Here is a 21,303-nt window from a genome sequence, read left to right as displayed (position 1 = left end):
TGTTGATGTTGGACATTCAGCTGCTGCAAAAGGCGAAATTGGGCAAGTGCGAGGAAGAGGAGGACCAAAGCAAGTCATTTTTCTGGCAACCTAGGTGTCATCAGGGGACGATGGGACGAAATCCTTGGAAACCCATGCATGGTTCATTTTAATGAAGGTTAGATCATCCACATTTTGGGCCAACAGACGGGTCCTTTTTTCTATCATGATTGATCCAGCTGCACTGAAGACTCTTTCTGATAGCACACTTGCAGCTGGGCAATCGAGCTCCTGTAAGGCATATTGTGCCAATTCAGGCCAGGTGTCCAGTTTAGCGGCCCAATAGTCAAATGGGAATGACCTGTGCAGGAGAACATCGATATGGGACGAGAAGTAGTTTGTAACCATAGTTGACAACTGCTGTCTCCTGTCACTTTCAATTGATGCAGTATTACCATTCGTGTGAGCGGGACTTGAAAAATCAGTCCACAACATGGTCATGAAACCCCTGTCTCCAACGCCACTTCTGATGTGTGCACCACGAACACCTCTTCCAAGCTGCCCCCAGCCCCTACGGCTCGTGTGAGAACCATCACCGCTGCTGTGTGCTGGGAATGCCTCAATCAACCGGTTTACCAGAGTTGCTTGTTTGTCAGCCAATATTAGGTCAAGATTCTCCTGTGGCATTATACTTTGGAATTTGCCTTTATAGCATGGATCCAGGATGCTGGCCAACCAGTAGTTGTCATCGTTCATCATTTTGGGTCCCTTTTTAGGATCTGCAAGGCATAATCTGACATGTGGGCCAATGTTCCCGGTGTCAATGATGCACTGCGAGTGCTGGGTGGAGCAGCACTTTCTGGCAAATCCACATCCCTCCAGTCCCACACAAACCCAGTCCCAGACCTTGCCACACCAACATTTTCTCTTGCATCCTCCTCCCCTAAATAATCATCCCCATCATCATCCTCCTCTTCCTCTTCTTCCTCCACCTCGTCTAGGAGAGGTCCCGGAGCAGACAATGGCTGACTGTCATCAAGGCTTCCCTCCTCCTCTTCCTCCTCATCTACCTCGGCTGCAGACGCCTGATCCTTAATGTGCGTCAAAGTTTGCATGAGCAGACGCATAAGTGGGATGCTCATGATGGCATCGTCTGCACTTACCAGCCGTGTGCATTCCTCAAAACACTGAAGGACTTTACAGAGGTCTTTCAGCTTCGACCACTGCACACCTGTCAACTCCATGTCTGCCCTCAAAGTGCCTGCCTGTGTATTCACCCACAAATGCATTACGGCCTGCCTCTGTTCGCACAGCCGCACAACCATGTGCAGGGTGGAGTTCCACCTTGTTGCAACGTCGATAATTAGGTGGTGCTTGGGAAGGTGGAGCAATCGCTGCAGCTTCTGCATACGACTGGAGTGTACCTGCGACCGGCGGATGTGCGAGCACAGTCTTCGAACCTTATGGAGCAGGCCTGTTAACTCCGGATAATTATTGAGGAAGCACTGCACCACCAGGTTCAAGGTGTCAGCCAAGCAAGGTATGTGTCTGAGTTTTGAAAGGGATATGGCTGCCACAAAATTCCGGCCGTTATCACTAACTACCTTGCCTGCCTCAAGATGTAGACTGCCCAGCCATGACTCAGTTTGTCGCTGAAAGTAGTCGGCCAGTACCTCCGCAGTGTGTCTGTCGCCGAAACACATCATCTGCAACACAGCCTGCTGACGCTTTCCACTAGCTGATCGATAGGGGGACACCTCGTGTGTAACACTGGCAGCTGCGGATGGAGTGCTCGTGCGACTGCGCTCTGTGGATGAGCTTTCGCTTCTGGAGGAGGATGGTTGAACGCCTACAGCCAACTGTTTCCTATACCGTGGGCAAGGCAGCACTGTCCCATCACCACTGACCCCTGTGGACTCTGCATCCACCACATTAACCCAGTGCGCAGTGATGGACACGTAACGGCCCTGGCCATGCCTACTGGACCATGCATCAGTTGTGAGGTGCACCTTTCCACTCACTGATTGCTTGAGTATATGGACAATGTGGTCTTTCACATGAAGGTGGAGGGCTGGGATGGCTTTGCGACAAAAGAAGTGGCGACTGGGTAGGTCATAGCGTGGTACTGCGTAGGCCATGAGTTTGCGGAAAGCTGCGCTTTGAACCAACCGGTAGGGCATCATCTCTAACGAGATTAGTTTGGCAATGTGGGCGTTCAAACCCAGTGTACACGGATGAGAGGATGAGTACTTTCTTGTCCTACTCATAGTCTCTGGTAAGGTGAGCTGGACTTGAGAGCTGCATATGGTGGAACTAGAGAAAACAAAAAGCAAAAAACACAAATATCCTGAACTAAAAAGTAAAAAATATACTGCAAATAATGCATGAAGGTAATAATAATAATAAGGGTATTTAGTAAACATAATTTTGATCAAAATAATGTACAAGCCATCCCGCCACGTCACGGCAACCCTTGTGGGACAGTCCCTACTCTAGTATTTAAAACCTTTTCACTTGCCAAGTGACGTGAATGTGAATAAGGATCGAGCGGCTGAACCACTAGTAACAGCTTAGGCCAGACTGGATGGCTTTCCCAACTCAGAAAAAGGGCGGTCACACCCATATATACACTGAATGCACAATGAAATGAATAAAAAACAAATCTGAATTCATTTTTTTTTGTTTTTTGTTTTGTATATGGTGGAACTAGCGGTGGACATGGCGGACTGAGAGAGGGTTGATGATGGTGATGGAGTTGGTGTTCTTTCTGATGGCCTAGATTCAGTCTTTCGTTGATATAACATTGTGATTCCCTGACTGCTTTGGCCTTGCGACGACACCTCAACATTTGCTGCTGCTGGTGTGCTAAACGGTGGGCTTACAGTGGGGGAAACAATGTAGCGTTGCTGACTACCTTCTTTAGGAGCAGTTGCACATGTGGTACGTGAGGTTTGGTAGTCCGTCCACGTTTTCAAGTGCATGTTGGTTAAATCATAGAATCGTAGAGTTGGAAGGGACCTCCTGGGCCATCTGGTCCAACCCCCTGCTCAAAGCAGGATTCGCTAAATCATCCCAGTCAGATGTCTGTCCAGCCTCTGTTTGAAGACTTCTATTGAAGGAGAACTCACCACTTCTCGTGGCAGCCTGTTCCACTCATTGATCACTCTAACTGTCAAAAAGTTTTTTCTAATATCTAATCTGTGTCTCTTCCCATTCAGTTTCATCCCATTGCTTCTAGTCTTTCCTTGTGCAAATGAGAATAAAGTTGATCCTTCTACAATGTGACAGCCCTTTAGATATTTGTAGACAGCTATTAAGTCTCCTCTCAGTCTTCTCTTTTGCAAACTAAACATTCCCAAATCCTGCAACCTTTCCTCATAAGACAGGGTTTGCAGACCGGTCACCATTCTGGTCGCTCTTTTCTGAACTTGCTCCAGTTTGTTGATGTCTTTTTTAAAATTTGGTGCCCAAAACTGGACACAATATTCCAGATGAGGTCTGACCAAAGAGGAGTAGAGGGAAATAATGACTTCACGTGATCTAGACTGTATGCTTCTGTTAATACATCCTAGAATTGCATTTGCCTTTTTTGCTGCTGCATCACACTGTTGACTCATATTCAGTCTGTGATCTATTAGTATACCCAAGTCTTTTTCACATGTGCTGTCACTTAGCCCTATTCCTCCCATTCTATATATGCTTTTTTCATTTTTATTGCCCAGATGTAGTACTTTGCATTTCTCCCTGTTAAAAACCATTCTGTTAGTTGCTGCCCACTTCTCCAGTTTATTTAAATCTTTTTGAATCCTCTCTCTCTCTTCTCTAGTATTAGCTATCCCTCCTAGCTTTGTGTCATCAGCAAATTTAATCAGTTTACCCTCAATTCCTTCATCTAAATCGTTGATAAAGATGTTGAACAATACAGGGCCCAGGACAGAGCCCTGTGGTACCCCACTTGAGACATTCTTCCAACTGGATGTGCAGCCATTTACGACCACTCTTTGGGTCCGATCACTAAGCCAGCTATGAATCCACCTAACAGTTGCCTTGTCCATTCCATACTTAGTCATTTTTTCAATAAGGATTGTATGAGAGACTTTGTCAAATGCTTTGCTGAAGTCAAGATATACTATATCTACAGCATTTCCTTGATCCACCCAATCAGTGATACCGTCATAGAAGGAAATTAAGTTAGTCTGACATGACTTATTAGTTAGAAACCCATGCTGACTCTGTTTAATCACTTCATTCTTATCCAGGTATTGACATACATGTTGTTTAATAATTTGTTCAAAGATCTTTCCTGGTATAGAAGTCAGACTCACCGGCCTATAGTTGCCTGGGTCCACCTTCTTCCCCTTTTTGAAGATAGGAACAACATTTGCTCTTCTCCAGTCTTCTGGCACTTCTCCTGTTCTCCAAGAATTTTCAAAGATTATGGAGAGGGGTTCAAAAATTTCTTCTGCTATCTCCTTCAGTACTCTGGGGTGTAATTCATCTGGACCTGGAGACTTGAATTCATTTAGGTTAGCTAAGTGTTTCCTCACTATCTTTCTGTTTATAGATATCCTGGATTCTTCTATTCCCATAATAGGACAGTGAATAACAGTTGATGTTGCATTTCCTTTCTGAGAGAAAACAGATGCAAAATAGGAATTTAAAAGTTCAGCCTTCTCAACATCCTGTCTTACCATTTCATCATTTTCATCCTGTAAAAATCCTATAGCATCTTTGACTTTTCTTTTACTTTTGACATATCCCCAAAATCCTTTATTATTGCTTTTGACATCTCTTGCAAGCCTCAGATCATTTTCAGCTTTAGCTAATCTGAATTGTGCCCTGCAGGTTCTGCAGACAGCATTATATTCTTCTTTAGATATGCCTCCCTCTTTCCATTTTATAAACATTTTTTTCTTCCTTTTTAGCATGTGCTTAAGTTCTGTGTTCATCCATCCTGGTTTCCTTAAATGCTTCCTATTCTTCCCTCTTTTCGGAATTGTTAACAACTGTGCTTTGAGAATTTCATTTTTCAAGATTTCCCATCCTTCCTGGACATTTTTGTCTTTAAGGATATCCAGCCATTGGATCCCTCCAATTCTCTTTCTGAATCCCTTAAAATCTGCCTTTCTGAAATCTAACCTTGACGTCTGAGTCTTCACAGGTCTTCCACCTCTAGTTATCCAAAATTCTAAAATAGCATGGTCGCTACCTCCTAGGGTCCCAGCCACTTTTACCTCCTCAACCATTTCCTCCCTGTTTATAAGGATTAGATCCAAGGTAGCAGTTCCCCTTGTTTTCTCCCTTACCTTTTGGAAGATAAAGTTGTCAGCAAGAGAGGATAAGAATTTCCTTGACCTGTTAGTTTTGCCTGAGAGAGATTCCCAACAAATGTCTGGATAGTTGAAATCTCCCATGACAACTATGTCATATTTTTTGGAGAACTTGGCCATCTGATGCATAAAGAGTTCATCTATATCTTCGGCTTGCACAGGCGGCCTGTAGTAAATGCCTACAATGGTGTCCTTTCCATTGTTCTGTCCTTGTATTCTTACCCAAACAGTTTCCACAGAACTCCCAGTCTCTGAAGCTTCAATCTCTGTGCAGATATACGCGTTTTGAACATACAATGCGACACCCCCTCCTCGTTTATCAAGTCTGTTTCTTGCAAATAAGTTGTATCCTTCTAGTCTTGTATTCCAATCATGTGTATTGTCCCACCAAGTTTCAGTGATTCCAATTACATCATATTTCTTTTCCTGTGTTAGTAGTTCCAATTCTCCTTGTTTGTTGCCCATGCTTTGTGCATTAGTATAGAAACATTTTAGTTTGTGATTGGTTTCTCTTTCTCCAATATTTTTATTAATTAGATTCTTTCGTCTTTGTTCTTCCTTTCCACTTCTAATAGCAGAGTTCTCAATAGCATTTGTCAGGTGTATGGCTTTTTCTGGTCTTTTGCTTCCCTTCCCATGTTGTTCTAGTTTAAAGCTCTCCTTACAAGTGTAGCAAGGCGACTTCCAAATACATGCTTTCCAGTCTTCGTAAGGTGCACCCCATCTCTAGCAAGTAGTCCGTCGTATAAGTAGTTCACTCCGTGATCCAGAAATCCAAATCGTTGCTGACGGCACCATCGACGTAGCCAGTTGTTCACCTGCAGAATCTTATTCCACCTCCTTGTTCCATGGCCATCCACTGGGAGGATGGAAGAGAAGACCACCTGCGCTCCCAGTTCTTTCACTTTCTTGCCTAAGTCTTCAAAGTCTCTGCAGATGGTTTCCAGGTCGTTTCTTGCGGTGTCATTTGTCCCCACATGTAGTAGCAGGAATGGGTAGTCATCTGTAGGTCTGAAGAGTCCTGATATCCTGTCAGACACATCTTTAATTTTTGCACCTGGAAGACAGCACATTTCTCTTGTAGTTATATCCGGTCTGCAGATAGCGGCCTCTGTTCCTCTCAGCAGGGAATCCCCCATGACCACCACTCTCCGTTTCTTCTTCACAACATTTTTCTTTCTCCATCCAGGAGGACTCTGAGGGCGTACAAGGTTGCTGTTTGTTGGCAAAGTCTTATCCTGATGTATTTCTTCATCGTTTTCCTGCGTGAGAGCCTGGTACTGGTTTCTGAGCAGTATGGGTGCTGACTGCCTCCTGATCCTCCTACTTCTCTGGGTCACATGTCTCCATTCCTCTGTTTCTTCAGGTGCACTTCGAATTTCTTCTCTTTCTGTAACATGAAGAGATAATTCTGCTCTGTCCAAGAACTCTTCACCTTCCTTAATGATCTTCAACGTAGCTAACCTCTCTTCGAGATTTTGCAACTTCTCCTCCAACAGGGACACAAGCTTGCATTTGTGGCATGTGAAGTTTGGCTTTTCCACTGGTAAATCTGTGAACATGTAGCAAGAAATGCAGCTCACCAAATGGCTCCTGGCCTCTTCCATCTTGAGATTTCTTAAAAACGATGAAAGATGAGCCTATCGGCGCGCGGTTTTTGTCTAAGCATGCAACTGGTATTCAAATTTCTCAGATTTTTCCCTCGGCTAAAGGTCTTTGCGCACTTCTTACAGATAACCTTTGCCTGATCATTAGGATTTTGTTCAAAAAAGTGCCACACTGCACTCTTCCTACTATGGAAGACATTTTGAGGCCTTGCACGCTGTACTATTTTGACCGTCTGGCCAAGCTGTTCTGCAACTCTTTTGCTTTTTGTAAACTGTTTTTGGACTGCTCCAGGCCTGCCAGATAACAGCTGTTGCGATGTCGATGCCTGCTGCCGATGCTCCTCCTCCTCTTCTGAGCTATTGGCAGTGGCACCCTCTTTCCCCAATGGATGCCAATCTGGGTCAACAACTGGGTCATCCATTACCTCCTCTTCAATGTCATGTGCACCTTCCTCTGTGTCACCGTGTATGGTGGTATAGTATGCGGGAAGGGGCACCTGAGTTTCATCAGGGTCAGCTTCTGGCTCAGTACACTGCGAGGACGATAAATCTAGCAGTGGCTGTGCATCAGTGCACTCCATGTCAGATTCATCTTGGACTGGGGAATTCATGATTTGACTTGCTAACCCAGGCATGGTATGTGAAAAGAGCTCCATGGAGTAATCGGTAGTGTGGCCTGCCACATCCTTCACTTTTGGTAGGGGTGAAGGACACAAGGAAAGGTGTTGTTCCTGACCAGGAGCCTCCAATGATTACTCAGTGCTTTTATTTTTTGAAACTTCAGAAGAATAGGCGATAGAGCTGGAGGCTGTGTCAGCAATGTAAGCCAAAACTTGTTCCTGAAGCTCCGGCTTTAAAAGCAGTTTACCTACTCCCAGAAAAGGGAGCCTACGAGGCCTTGTGGAGCCAGACAATGACGCCGGCTCACCACCTCCTGCCTTAGGTGCTATTGTGCTTTTGCCACAACCAGCAGAAGCACCACCACCATCAGGACCAGCTGGCAACCCCCGCCCACTTCCACGGCCTCTTCCACCATACTTCTTCATTTTTTTTAAAAAGGTACCCAAAATAACAACAGCTATATGGTACTGTAAAAAAGGTAAAGGGTCTATAGAGTGTTGGTGAGAATTTGAATCTCACTGTAGATTGGAGGATGCTGAACTATTGTCTCAGGCCCAGTATAGATTACACCGCTATGTGACAGGCAGAAATTGGCTGGTGTATGAGAAGGCAAAAGCTGTATAGAGTATTGGTGAGAATTTGAATCTCAATGTAGATAGGAGGACGCTGAACTATTGTCTCAGGCCCAGTATAGATTACACCGCAATGTGACAGGCAGAAATTGGCTGTTGTATAAGAAGGCAAAAGCTGTATAGAGTATTGGTGAGAATTTGAATCTCATTGTAGATTGGAGGACCCTGAACTATTGTCTCAGGCCCAGTATAGATTACACCGCTATGTGACAGGCAGAAATTGGCAGGTGTATGAGAAGGCAGAAGCTGTATAGAGTATTGGTGAGAATTTGAATCTCAATGTAGATTGGAGGACACTGAACTATTGTCTCAGGCCCAGTATAGATTACACCGCTATGTGACAGGCAGAAATTGGCAGGTGTATGAGAAGGCAGAAGCTGTATAGAGTATTGGTGAGAATTTTAATCTCACTGTAGATTGGAGGACGCTGAACTATTGTCACAGGCTCAGTATAGATTACACCGCAATGTGACAGGCAGAAATTGGCTGGTGTATGAGAAAGCAAAAGCTGTATAGAGTATTGGTGAGAATTTGAATCTCAATGTAGATTGGAGGACGCTGAAGTATTGTCTCAGGCCCAGTATAGATTACACCGCAATGTGACAGGCAGAAATTGGCTGGTGTATGAGAAGGCAAAAGCTGTATAGAGTATTGGTGAGAATTTGAATCTCAATGTAGATTGGAGGACGCTGAACTATTGTCTCTGGCCCAGGACAGATTACACCGCAATGTGACAGGCAGAAATTGCCTAGTGTATGACTAACTACAAGGTGTATATAGAATTGGGCAGAATTGGAATCTCCCTAGAGTGTTGGTCTGTATGAACGGACAAACTCCTCGACTTTTCCTTACAGAGGCACAGACGTAGATAGCTTCAATTTGGCCGTGATAACAGCCGTTACACGGTACTGAGAGAGGAGCGTGCACGTACACCGCTGTACGGTGTATGTAAAATTGTCAAGCTCCGTGTTTTTGTATACGGACTGACACATGCTGTCTCTCTCTAGTTTTGAATGTAATCAAACAGCAAATATACTAAACAGTTTGAAAAACGGACAAAACTATAAGGTGTAGGTCTGTAAGAACGGACAAACTCCTCGACTTTTCCTTACAGAGTCACACACGTAGATAGCTTCAATTTGGCCGTGATAACAGCCGGTACACGGTACTGTGTGAGGAGCGTACACCGTTGTACGGTGTGTGAAAAAATCAACGCTCAGTAACTCACCAGGACAAAACAATAAAATTTTGATTGCTTTGAAAAAAGCAGTTTGCTCAGCAGTATGAAAACAGCAACGCAGCCTTCAGGGAGCCTTAAAAGGCAGCCTAATAACCAACAGAGCTGATGCACCGAAATATAGCCTCCCCTTGCACTGCACAGTAACTGGTGTGTTGTACAGGCAAAATCGCTAGCAGCAGAAGTAGTTTTGGTATCTTCTTCCCTGCCTAACGCTCTCCCTACAGAATCAGCAGAAGCAGCAGCTATCCCTATTCTGAAATCAGCATAAGTAACATGGCGGTCGGCGTGCACGCCCTTTTATACCCCCTGTGACTCCACACAAAGCAAGTCAATCACTTGCATGCCCTTCACAAACATGGTGGTAACCACTGCCTATGTCATCACGTTGCCCACAGTGTCCGTTCTTCCTGATTGGCTGAAAAAGGGCGCAAAAGCATCTTTTGAAAAGCGACTTTGGCGCGATGGTCGCCGACCTCGTGGCCGACCTCACGCTAAGGTCGGGTTTCGTTTCATGAAACCCGACTTTGGCGAAAGTCGGCGACTTTTGAATTTTTCGACCCATTTCGCTCAACTCTACTCTGTATATTAAGAGATTTTGTAGCCAGTGGAGACTTTGTCAAATATGATATTCTTGATTTTGGATCAATAATGTATATTCTTGTGGACGGTTTTAAATGTTTTTAAACGTGTGTTTTTTCTGGTCTGAAAATAAAAACTTTGGTATTTTTTCATATTTTGTGGTGATCCTTAGTCTATGTATGTACTTTCTCTCTCTTTTGTGGTTTCAATGATTTTTCATGCAAATGAGTGATCCCACTTCTATCATGTGTTGATGGTGCCCACTTGATTTTGGTTAAATAAAGATGATGGCTAACCCTTTATTTCCATTAAGAGGGGGGATGTTTTGTTTGGTAAAACTCTAATGCTTATTGTGAACTTATGTGTGAGGTACCGTATGTGCGGCACATCCGCGTAGTTTTCTGCATTCCCCTCAATCCCCAGATTCCTGGGGTACTTTGCTTTCTGGAGTTCTTCTCTTTGAAACTCTTTACCTCTCCTCCTAGGGGGTCTGTATGTTTATCCCCCTCTGCCTCCCTTCCTCAACCTTCTCTGACTGACCTCATTCTACTTCTCTTTTTTCACTCTCCTTTTGCTTTACCCACCTTCTAGTATATTTTTTAGCTGGAAACATGATGCAAGTAAAGCAATTGGTGGTCTTGTATTTATTTCTATGTAGCTACATAGTTTGCCCCAAGAATAATTTTCTCTGGTGGGCCCAAGGTGCTCCAGTCCGACGCTGGTTACATGATCATCAACTAATTGACCCATGGCAACAACTACAGCTGGGAGATAAGGATTACTCTTTTTTTTTCCTTGGTTCATGATTCCTATTCTAGGCGGGATTATTTTTTTATTAAACATAAAGATATTGAATTCTTACAACATGCAGATATGGACTCTGTCTCTCTTCCTTCTTCAAAACCTCAATAAATGGACATGGAAAATGAACACATCTCTGTTAGATGACCCAATGGTCTATCAATAGATTCTACAAATCTTGATGAATATCAAGAAGTGGCCTCTATGTTATCCCATGTAAGAAAAGAGAATCACGTTACCTGAGGAAGTATACATGAAATGTGCTTTGGGGCTGATGGAAGCACAGTCAGATACTAGACACAGCTCTGGACACACGTTATTCCTAACCCTTAAAGGTAATAACAACCTATATATAATTATCTATATGCATATAAAGCACTAGCAAAGACAATATCAGAGACACTTGGCTCTCTTCTGAGCAGAACACATCTCCTACACACAGTGAAGGAAATAATTATTTGATCCCGTGCTGATTTTGTAAGTTTTCCCACTGACAAAGACATTAACAGTCTATAATTTTAAGGGTAGGTTAATTTTAACATTGAGAGATAGAATATCAAAAATAAAATCCAGAAAATCACATTGTATAAATTATATAAATTTATTTGAATATTACAGTGAGAAATAAGTATTTGATCCCCTACCAGCCATTAAAAGTTCTATCTCCTACAGGCCAGTTAGATGCTCTTAATCAACTCATTACCTGCATTCAAGACAGCTGTCTTACATAATCACCTATATACAAGACTCAGTCAGACTTTAACCTCTACAACATGGGCAAGACCAAAGAGCTTTCTAATGATGTCAGGGACAAGATCATAGACCTGCACAAAGCTTGAATAGGCTACTAAACCATATGTAAGATGCTGGGTGAGAAGGAGAAAACTGTAGGTGCAATAGTAAGAAAATGGAAGAAATACAAAATGACTGTCAATCAACATCGATCTGGGGCTTCATGAAAAATCTTTGGTGTTGGTCCCAATTATACTATTTCTATTCTTGTGACAGTTATTCCAAGTCGGTGGTGTCAGGCCCTCATTTTTTAAAATGTGAAAACTACAGGTTGGGTGCCCATCTGCTGGATTGGGTGTAGTAGAAGACCTGTCGGTTCCTATTATACTATCTATATTGTGGTGAAATTGATGCCACTTTTGCAGTGTCTGCCAGTAATTTTTGGAAATGTAAACACTCCTGGTTGGGTCTACATCTGCTGCGTTGGCTGAAGTGGAAGAGGTATCGATGCCCATTATATTAGTTCTACTCTGGTGAAATTGATGCCACTTTTGTGGTGTCTGCCAGTAATTTTTGGAAATGTGAACACTCCTGCTTGAGTGTCAATCTGTTAGATTGGGTGTAATAGAAGACCTGTCCATCCCTATTATACTATTTCTACTCTTGTGAAATTGATGCCACTTCTGTCGTGTAAGGCCCTCATATGCTTAAATGTGAACACTCCTGGTTGGGTGTCCATTAGAGTTCAGCGATACCGTCCGATACTTCAAAGTATCGTATCGGATGGTATCGGCCGATCTTTAAAAAAAGTATCGGTATCGCCGATTCCGATACCGGAAGTCCCATTCAAGTCTATGGGACTTCCGGTATCGGAATAAGAAAAACCCTTTCCTGCCCTTGTACAGCCTCTCTGGGGTCTGTACGGGCCTTTCGGGGGGCTGTGCCGGCCTGCCAGGGGGTCTGTGCAGGCTCCGGTGGTCTGTGCCGGCCTGCCGGTGGTCTGTGCAGGCTCCGGGGGGCTGTGCCGGCCTGCCGGGGGGCTGTGCCGGCCTGCCGGGGGGCTGTGCAGGCTCCGGGGGGCTGTGCCGGCCTGCCGGGGGGCTGTGCCGGCCTGCCGGTGGTCTGTGCAGGCTCCGGGGGTCTGTGCAGGCATCGTCCGATGGGACTACAAGTCCCATCGGGCGATGCCTGCTACCATGACAGTGATTGACACATTAGCCAATGATGGGACAGTAGTAGTCCCATCATCCGGCTAATGTGTTAAATGTTAAAAAAAAAAAAAAAAAAAATTACATGCTACATACATACAACATGCATACTACATACATGCTACATTCATACTACATGCAACATACATACTACATATATACTACATGCATGCTACATACATACTGCATGCTACATACATACTACATGCATGCTACATGCATCATACATAACACATATATACTACATGCATGCTACATACATACTACATGCTACATACTACATATATACTACATGCATGCTACATACTACATGCTACATACATACTACATATATACTACATGCATGCTACATACATACTGCATGCTACATGCATGCTACATACATACTACATACATACTACATGCTACATACATACTACATATATACTACATACATACTACATGCATGCTACATACATACTACATGCATGCTACATACATACCACATACATAACACATATATACTACATGCATGCTACATACATACTACATGCTACATACATACCATATACATACTACATGCATGCTACATACATACTACATGCATGCTACATATATACTACATGCATGCTACATACATACTACATGCTACATACATACTACATATATACTACATGCATGCTACATACATACTACATGCTACATACATACTACATATATACTACATGCATGCTACATACATACTACATATATACTACATGCATGCTACATACATACTACATATATACTACATGCTACATACATACTGCATGCTACATACATACTACATATATACTACATACATACTACATACATACTACATGCTACATACATACCACATATATACTACATACATACAATACATTCATACAATACATACATAGACATACAGTACATATAACATAGAGTAACATACTTACCAATACTTGTCACATTGTTCCCCGAAGCCATTGTCTTTCCGGAATAAATATTAACATAACAAACCACAAAAATACTCACCCACGATCCGAAGCAGTCCACGAGTGTGTCCCACAACGATCTTGGGTAGAGAACTGCAGCATCAGCTGTTGCTGCCGTTCTCTACTGGCTGCAGGAATCCAATGACGGAAGGTAGGTATCCTTCCGCACTGTATTCCTCCGCCACTTAAAAAAAAAAAAGTCCCTAGTCTCACTTTATGCCATTGCTGTGTGGGAAATTCCCACGCAGCAATGGCATAAAGTGAGACTAGGGACTTTTTTTTTTTTAAGTGGCGGAGGAATACAGTGCGGAAGGATACCTACCTTCCGTCATTGGATTCCTGCAGCCCGTAGAGAACGGCAGCATCATCTGATGCTGCAGTTCTCTACCCAAGATCGTCGTGGGACACACTCGTGGACTGCTTCGGATCGTGGGTGAGTATTTTTGTGGTTTGTTATGTTAATATTTATTCCGGAAAGACAATGGCTTCGGGGAACAATGTGACAAGTATTGGTAAGTATGTTACTCTATGTTATATGTACTGTATGTCTATGTATGTATTGTATGTATGTAGTATATATGTGGTATGTATGTAGTATGTATGTAGCATGCATGTAGTATATATGTAGCATGTATGTAGTATGTATGTGGTATGTATGTAGCATGTAGTATGCATGTAGCATGCATGTAGTATGTATGTGGTATGTATGTAGCATGTAGTATGTATGTAGCATGCATGTAGTATGTATGTAGTATGTATGTAGTATGTATGTAGCATGCAGTATGTATGTAGCATGTATGTAGTATGTATGTAGTATATATGTAGTATGTATGTAGCATGTAGTATGTATGTAGCATGCATGTAGTATGTATGTAGCATGTATGTAGTATGTATGTAGTATATATGTAGTATGTATGTAGCATGTAGTATGTATGTAGCATGTAGTATGTATGTAGCATGCATGTAGTATATATGTAGTATGTATGTAGCATGTAGTATGTATGTAGCATGCATGTAGTATGTATGTAGTATTTTTTTTTTTTTTTTTTTTTTTAACATTTAACACATTAGCCGGATGATGGGACTACTACTGTCCCATCATTGGCTAATGTGTCAATCACTGTCATGGTAGCAGGCATCGCCCGATGGGACTTGTAGTCCCATCGGACGATGCTTGCACAGACCCCCGGACATCAGCACAGCCCCCCGGCAGGCCGGCACAGCCCCCCGGCAGGCCGGTACAGACCCCCACAGGGTGCACAGCCCCCCGGCAGGCCGGCAGAGACCCCGGGCAGTCCACACAGCCCCCCGGCAGGCCGGCACAGCCCCCCGGCAGGCCGGCAGAGACCCCCGGCAGGCCGGCAGAGACCCCCGGAAGGCCCAAAATGACGGCGCATCATGATGCGCACACACCGCGCATCATGATGACGTCAGGCCGTCAATCAACTGAACTTCCGATTCCGATGCCGAATTCCGATATTGAAAAAATATCGGAAGTCGGTATCGGAATTCCGATACAGCAAGTATCGGCCGATACCCGATACTTGCGGTATCGGAATGCTCAACACTAGTGTCCATCTGCTGGATTGGATTTAGTGGAAGACCTATTGGTCCCTATTATACTATTTCTACTGTGGTGAAATTGTTGCCACTTTGGTGGTGTCTGCAAATAATTTTTGGAAATGTGAACACTCCTGGTTGGGTGTCCATCTGCTTGATTGAGTGGGGCGGAAGACCTGTGAGTCCCTATTATACTATTTCTACTGTGGTGAAATTGATGCCACTTCTGTGGTGTAAGGCCTTCATTTCATTAAATGCGAACACTCCTGATTGGGTGTCCATCTGCTGGGTTGGGTGTAGTGAAAGACTTGTCGGTCCCTATTATACTATTTGTGCTGTGGTGAAATTGATACCACTTTGGTGGTGTCTGCCAATAATTTTTGTAAATGTGTCAACTCCTGGTTGGGTCACCGTCATGCATGTTGCCTGTAGCAGTAGGCCTCTGAGACCATCAGGCCTTCACTTCCTTGTACTCAACTACCCTTGTTACTATCCTTAAATTTTTCAGACAATGGTAGTCTAGAAAACTGATATTTTGTGCCACTTGAGTGTGGTTCAGCATGAAAGCAGGTAGAGGTGTTGCATGTAGTATCGGGGCTCCCAGCAAAGAGGCCCTACACCAATCCCTAACCCACCTCATCTTAGTGTGATGTTCAATTGAAAGCTGTAAATGCTGTCCCAGACCCCGCTACCTCATGCCTGGCTGTTTGCGGCAGTGCCATGCTAAAATCTGCACTGTGGGTGAATTGAGGCCACTTTCCTGGTGTCTGTCCCTCATTTGATGTGTTTTGGCAGCATTTTGGGCCGTTATAAGGTGTTGTGCATGCATTTGTTTTTGCCCCCCATTGAGGTGAATAGCGTTCAGCTATGTTTGGTGAATATTCGACAAATTAATCGGTGAATATTGCAAATTCGGCTAACCTAATCCGAACCAAATATTGAAATATTCGCTCATCTCTATTCACTAGTGCTTTCACAAACATTACCACCTACCCCACATACACCTTGAACACCAAGCCTAATTCCTCTTCCACCACGGCCTCCTTTTTTCCCAGTCATGTTGCTCAGATAGTGTGGTAGGACCACAGTATTAGCAAAAAATATTAGATTTTAAACTTTGCACCATTTCTGCAAACAGCTGAATTTCAGCAACAGTAAATTCAAAGTTGAAATATGGCGTGTTGCAGGCCCGGATTGGCAATATAACCAACCGGGCATTTTCCCGCTGGGCCACTGTCATGTGGGCCGCGGGTGGCAGCGCCCGATCATCTGGCTGCTTGCCAGCGGCTGCGGCCACTGTGGCTCCTGCCGCCGGCCCTCTGCGGCACGGCGGTGATAGTTTCCAAGTTCCTCCCGCACTGCAGGGAGATAAGCCACCACGCCCCCCCACACACCCCATCCTCGCCGTAGCATGAGACACCCCCCCCGCAGCCACTCACAGTGTCGCTTGCCTTCTCTGTTCGCAGGACCTGTGATGAGGTCACAGGAGGGGAGGAGTCAGGGGTCACATGATCAGGAGCCTTTGTCCAGACCCCTGATCATGTGACCCCTGACTCCGCCCCTCCTGTGACCTCATCACAGGTCCTGTGCGCTCAGCCTTGCCTCTTGGTGTCTGCGGTGCTGTTGGCTGTTGTCATGGTGCTGGATGAGATAAGTATGTGTGGGGTCAGGAGGGGTTTACAGGGTAGATGTAGCAGAGCTGTATGTGTATGGGGTGTACTGAGTGGAGCCGTATGTGTATGAGGTGTACGGAGCGGAGCCATGTGTGTCTACGAGGTGTACGGAGCGGAGCCGTATGTGTATGAGGTGTACGGAGCGGAGCCGTGTGTGTACGAGGTGTACGGAGCCGTATGTGTATGAGGTGTACGGAGCGGAGCCGTGTGTGTACGAGGTGTACGGAGCGGAGCCGTGTGTGTACGAGGTGTACGGAGCAGAGCCGTGTGTGTACGAGGTGTACGGAGCGGAGCCGTGTGTGTATGAGGTGTACGGAGCGGAGCCGCGTGTGTACAAGGTGTACGGAGCAGAGCCGCGTGTGTACGAGGTGTACAGAGTGGAGCCGCGTGTGTACGAGGTGTAGGTGTACGGAGCGGAGCCGCGTGTGTACGAGGTGTACGGAGCGGAGCCGTGTGTATACAAGGTGTATGGAGCGGAGACGTGTGTGTACGAGGTGTACGGAGCGGAGCCGTGTGTATACGAGGTGTACGGAGCGGAGCCGTGTGTGTACGAGGTTTACGGAGCGGAGCCGTGTGTGTACGAGGTGTACGGAGCGGAGCCGTGTGTGTACGAGGTGTACGGAACAGAGCCGCGTGTACGGAACAGAGCCGCGTGTACGGAACGGAGCCTCGTGTACGAGGTGTACGGAGCGGAGCCGTGTGTGTACGAGGTGTACGGAGCGGAGCCGTGTGTGTACGAGGTGTACGGAACAGAGCCGCGTGTACGGAACGGAGCCGCATGAGTACGAGGTGTACGAAGTGGAGCCGTGTGTACGAGGTGTACGGAGCGGAGCCGCGTGTGTACGAGGTGTACGGAGCGGAGCTGCGTGTGTACGAGGTGTACGGAGCGGAGCCGCGTGTGTACGAGGTGTACGGAGCGGAGCCGCGTGTGTATGAGGTGTACGGAGCAGAGCCGCGTGTGTACGAGGTGTACGGAGCGGAGCCGCGTGTGTACGAGGTGTATGGAGCGGAGCCGCGTGTGTACGAGGTGTACGGAGCGGAGCCGCGTGTGTACGAGGTGTACGGAGCGAAGTCGCGTGTGTACGAGGTGTACGGAGCAGAGCCGTGTATGTACAAGGTGTATGGAGCGGAGCCGTGTGTGTACAAGGTGTATGGAGCGGAGCTGTGTGTGTACGAGGTGTACGGAACAGAGCTGCATGTACGGAACGGAGCCGCGTGTACGAGGTGTACTGAGCGGAGCCGCATGAGTACGAGGTGTACGAAGCGGAGCCATGTGTACGAGGTGTACGGAGCAGAGCCGTGTGTACGAGGTGTATGGAGCAGAGCCGTGTGTACGAGGTGTATGGAGCAGAGCCGTGTGTACGAGGTGTACGGAGCAGAGCCGTGTGTGTACGAGGTGTACGGAGTAGAGCCGTGTGTGTACGAGGTGTACGGAGCAGAGGCGTGTGTGTACGAGGTGTATGGAGCAGAGCCGCGTGTGTATGAGGTGTATGGAACGGAGCTGCGTGTACGAGGTGTACGAAGCGGAGCCGTGTGTACGAGGTGTGCGGAGCGGAGCCGCGTGTGTACTTGGTGTACGGAGTGGAGCCGCATGTGTATGGGGTATACGGAGCGGAGTCGTGTGTGTGCGGCGTGGAGACATATGTGTACGGGATGTACGGAGCGGAGCCAAGTGTGTACGAAGCATACAAAGCGTGCTTTTCCCACGGACACAGGAGTACACGGCGGAGCCCCGAGGAGCATTTTAAAACACACACATGACGTTCCACCTGAAGTGATGTGCTTGAAGCTGACCGGAAATGAGATAATTTCTTGAGGAGATTGTAACAGAACCAGGAATGCTTCAGATCCATCACCGTGTCCTCCGACAGCGCAGACAGCAGGATCGCCTTGAAATCGGGGATGCCGGCCATGTGAGCGGATCATGATATGTACTGCATCGGGAGGCTCAGGTAGGCACTACAATGGGAGCCAGGCTGCTATAGTATCTTTATAGAATCTTTCTTTATTTCTTTCTCTCTTTTTCTTTCTCTGTTCTTTCTTTCTCATTCTCTGTTCTGTCTTTCCCTCATTTTCTTTCTCTCTCTGTTCTTTCTCTCTCTAATCTTTCTTTTTTCTTTCTCTCTCTCTGTTCTTTCTTTCCTCTCTTTCTTTCTCTGTTCTTTCTTTACTTCTTTCTCTCTCTATTCTTTCTCTGTCTCTCTCTGTTCTTTCTTTCTTTCCCCTCTTTCTTTCTCTCTCTGTTCTTTCTCGCTCTGTTCTTTCTCTGTCTCTCTCTTTTCTTTCTTTCTTTCCCCTCTTTCTTTCTTTCTCTTTTTTCTTTTTTCTCTCTCTCTCTGTTTTCTCTCTTCCTTAGTGCCAGTCAGTGTGCCCATAATGCCAGCCACTGTGCCCTCAGTACAAGTCAGTGTGATCAGCAGTGCTAAATGGGTGCAATTAGGCGTGGACATGGGTGTGACTAGTTGTGGAATGGGTGTGGCCGGGCGTGGCCTAAAATTTGCAGCGGCGCAGTCTTTGTCCCTCTTTTCCTTCCTCAAAAGTTGGGAGGTATGATAGGGGCAGCTATGACCAGGGGGTCTGGTTGCCCAATGGATAGCAGTTCTGCCAGGAATTCTGTCACCATGCATACAAAAGGGGACAGAGCTTTGGGAGGAGTACTGTACCTAAAAGCAATAAATAGGACTGAGCTGAAATACTGGGCGCAGCTCTGACTACATGTTATATAGTCGCGTTAATCTCCTCTCACTTCTTGTAACCTACAAGTGTACAAACATATTATATAGTCACCATGTGACTAGTGGGCTTGTGTAACTTCAAATGCCAGGGCTGAATTTTAGTCCCAGTCCGGCCCTGGCGTGTTGTATCATGTTAGTCACAGAAAAAAGAATTGCTTGAGTGTGGATGAGGCCTGTATGACAAAGAAGTTATGCTACTAACTATTTTTAACCCCTTAACCCCCAAGGGTGGCTTGTACGTTCATGACCAGGCCAATTTTTACAATTCTGACCACTGTCCCTTTATGAGGTAATAACTCTGAAATGCTTCCATGGATCCCGGTGATTCTGACATTGTTTTTTCATGACATATTGTACTTCATGATAGTGGTAAAATTTCATTCACATAACTTGCGTTTATTTGTGAAAAAAACAGAAATTTGGCGAAAATTTTGAAAATTTCGCAATTTTCCAACTTTGAATTTTTATGCAGTTAAATCACAGAGATACGGCACACAAAAAGCTTAATAATATAAACCAAAAGGACTAACAATGCAAGAAGTCCAAAGTATATTACGGTATAAAAAGTCATAAAACTTTATTGAGAACCAGGTAGCATATAAATGTAGCCTAAAAACAGTGACTCATGAAAGCACAGTGGAGGGATAGTGTACAGAGACCCCAAAAAAGAGTAATATCAAATTAATGACAAAAATCTGGTAATGTGAATGAAAAAAATTACCACAATATGGCCACAAATATGGCCTGGACAAAAACTAAATAACAATAGATTGTCAGCAAATGAATACTGTATTTTTCTGACCATATGACGCACTTTTTTCCCCCAAAATTTTGGGGGAAAGTGGGGGGTGCGTCTTATGGTCGCAATACACGGTACTAACCTTGTGGCTGGTGGCAGCGGGCGGGGCTCTGCGGTGCGGTGGTGGCAGCGGGCGGTGCTCTGGGGTGCGGTGGTGGCAGCGGGCTGTGCTCGGGTGCAGGGGCGGCGGGTCCGCCGGCATTTCTTCATAGCCCGGAGGCCTCCGCACTTCCCTTGCTGGCCGCCGCCATGTTGCGGTTGCCTCCGGAAGCATGGACGACGGGAAGATGGCCGCCGGTCCGGGGAGGGCGTATGCGCAGCTTCAGATCTCGTCCCGAGATCTCAGGGGACGAGATCTCGTTGCCGAGATTTGAATCTCGTCCCCCAAGATCTCGGGACGAGATCTGATCCCGCGCATGTGCCGTCCCCAGACCGGCGGCCATCTTTCCGGCCTCCATGCTCCCGGAGGCCACCGCAACATGGTGGCGGCCAGCAAAGGAAGTGTGGAGGCCTCCGGGCTGAGAAGAAATGCCGGCGGACCCGCCGCCCCTGCACCCGAGCACAGCCCGCTGCCACCACCGCAGAGCCCACCTGCCCCTGCCTCAGCACAACTGCCCCTGCCTCAGCACTGCTGCCCCTGCCCCAGCACAGCTGCCCCTGCCCCAGCACAGCTGCCCCTGCCTGCTGCCCCTGCCTCACCACAGCTGCCCCTGCCCCTGCACAGCTGCCCCTGCCTCAGCACTGCTGCCCCAGCACAGCTGCCCCTGCCCCAGCACAGCTACCCCTGCCTCAGCACAGCTGCCCCTGCCTCAGCACAGCTGCCCCTGCCT

At 46.0% G+C, this 21,303-nt stretch overlaps 1 long non-coding RNA gene across 1 annotated transcript in view; it reads right to left on the bottom strand.

Moving 5' to 3' along the window:
- LOC141099004 (uncharacterized) overlaps positions 1 to 16,746 on the bottom strand; it is a 155,982-nt gene extending 139,236 nt beyond the window's left edge. The window contains exon 1 of the long non-coding RNA XR_012234407.1: positions 16,706 to 16,746. This is a non-coding gene — a long non-coding RNA (uncharacterized lncRNA). The remainder of the gene's footprint in view (positions 1 to 16,705) is intronic.
- Positions 16,747 to 21,303: the final 4,557 nt, after the last annotated feature.

The sequence above is a fragment of the Dendrobates tinctorius genome, unplaced genomic scaffold (assembly GCF_039654945.1).
Source record: "Dendrobates tinctorius isolate UK_male_01 unplaced genomic scaffold, ASM3965494v1 ptg000097l, whole genome shotgun sequence".
Classification (NCBI taxonomy): domain Eukaryota; kingdom Metazoa; phylum Chordata; class Amphibia; order Anura; family Dendrobatidae; genus Dendrobates; species Dendrobates tinctorius.
This window is presented reverse-complemented; position numbering and strand designations above follow the sequence as displayed.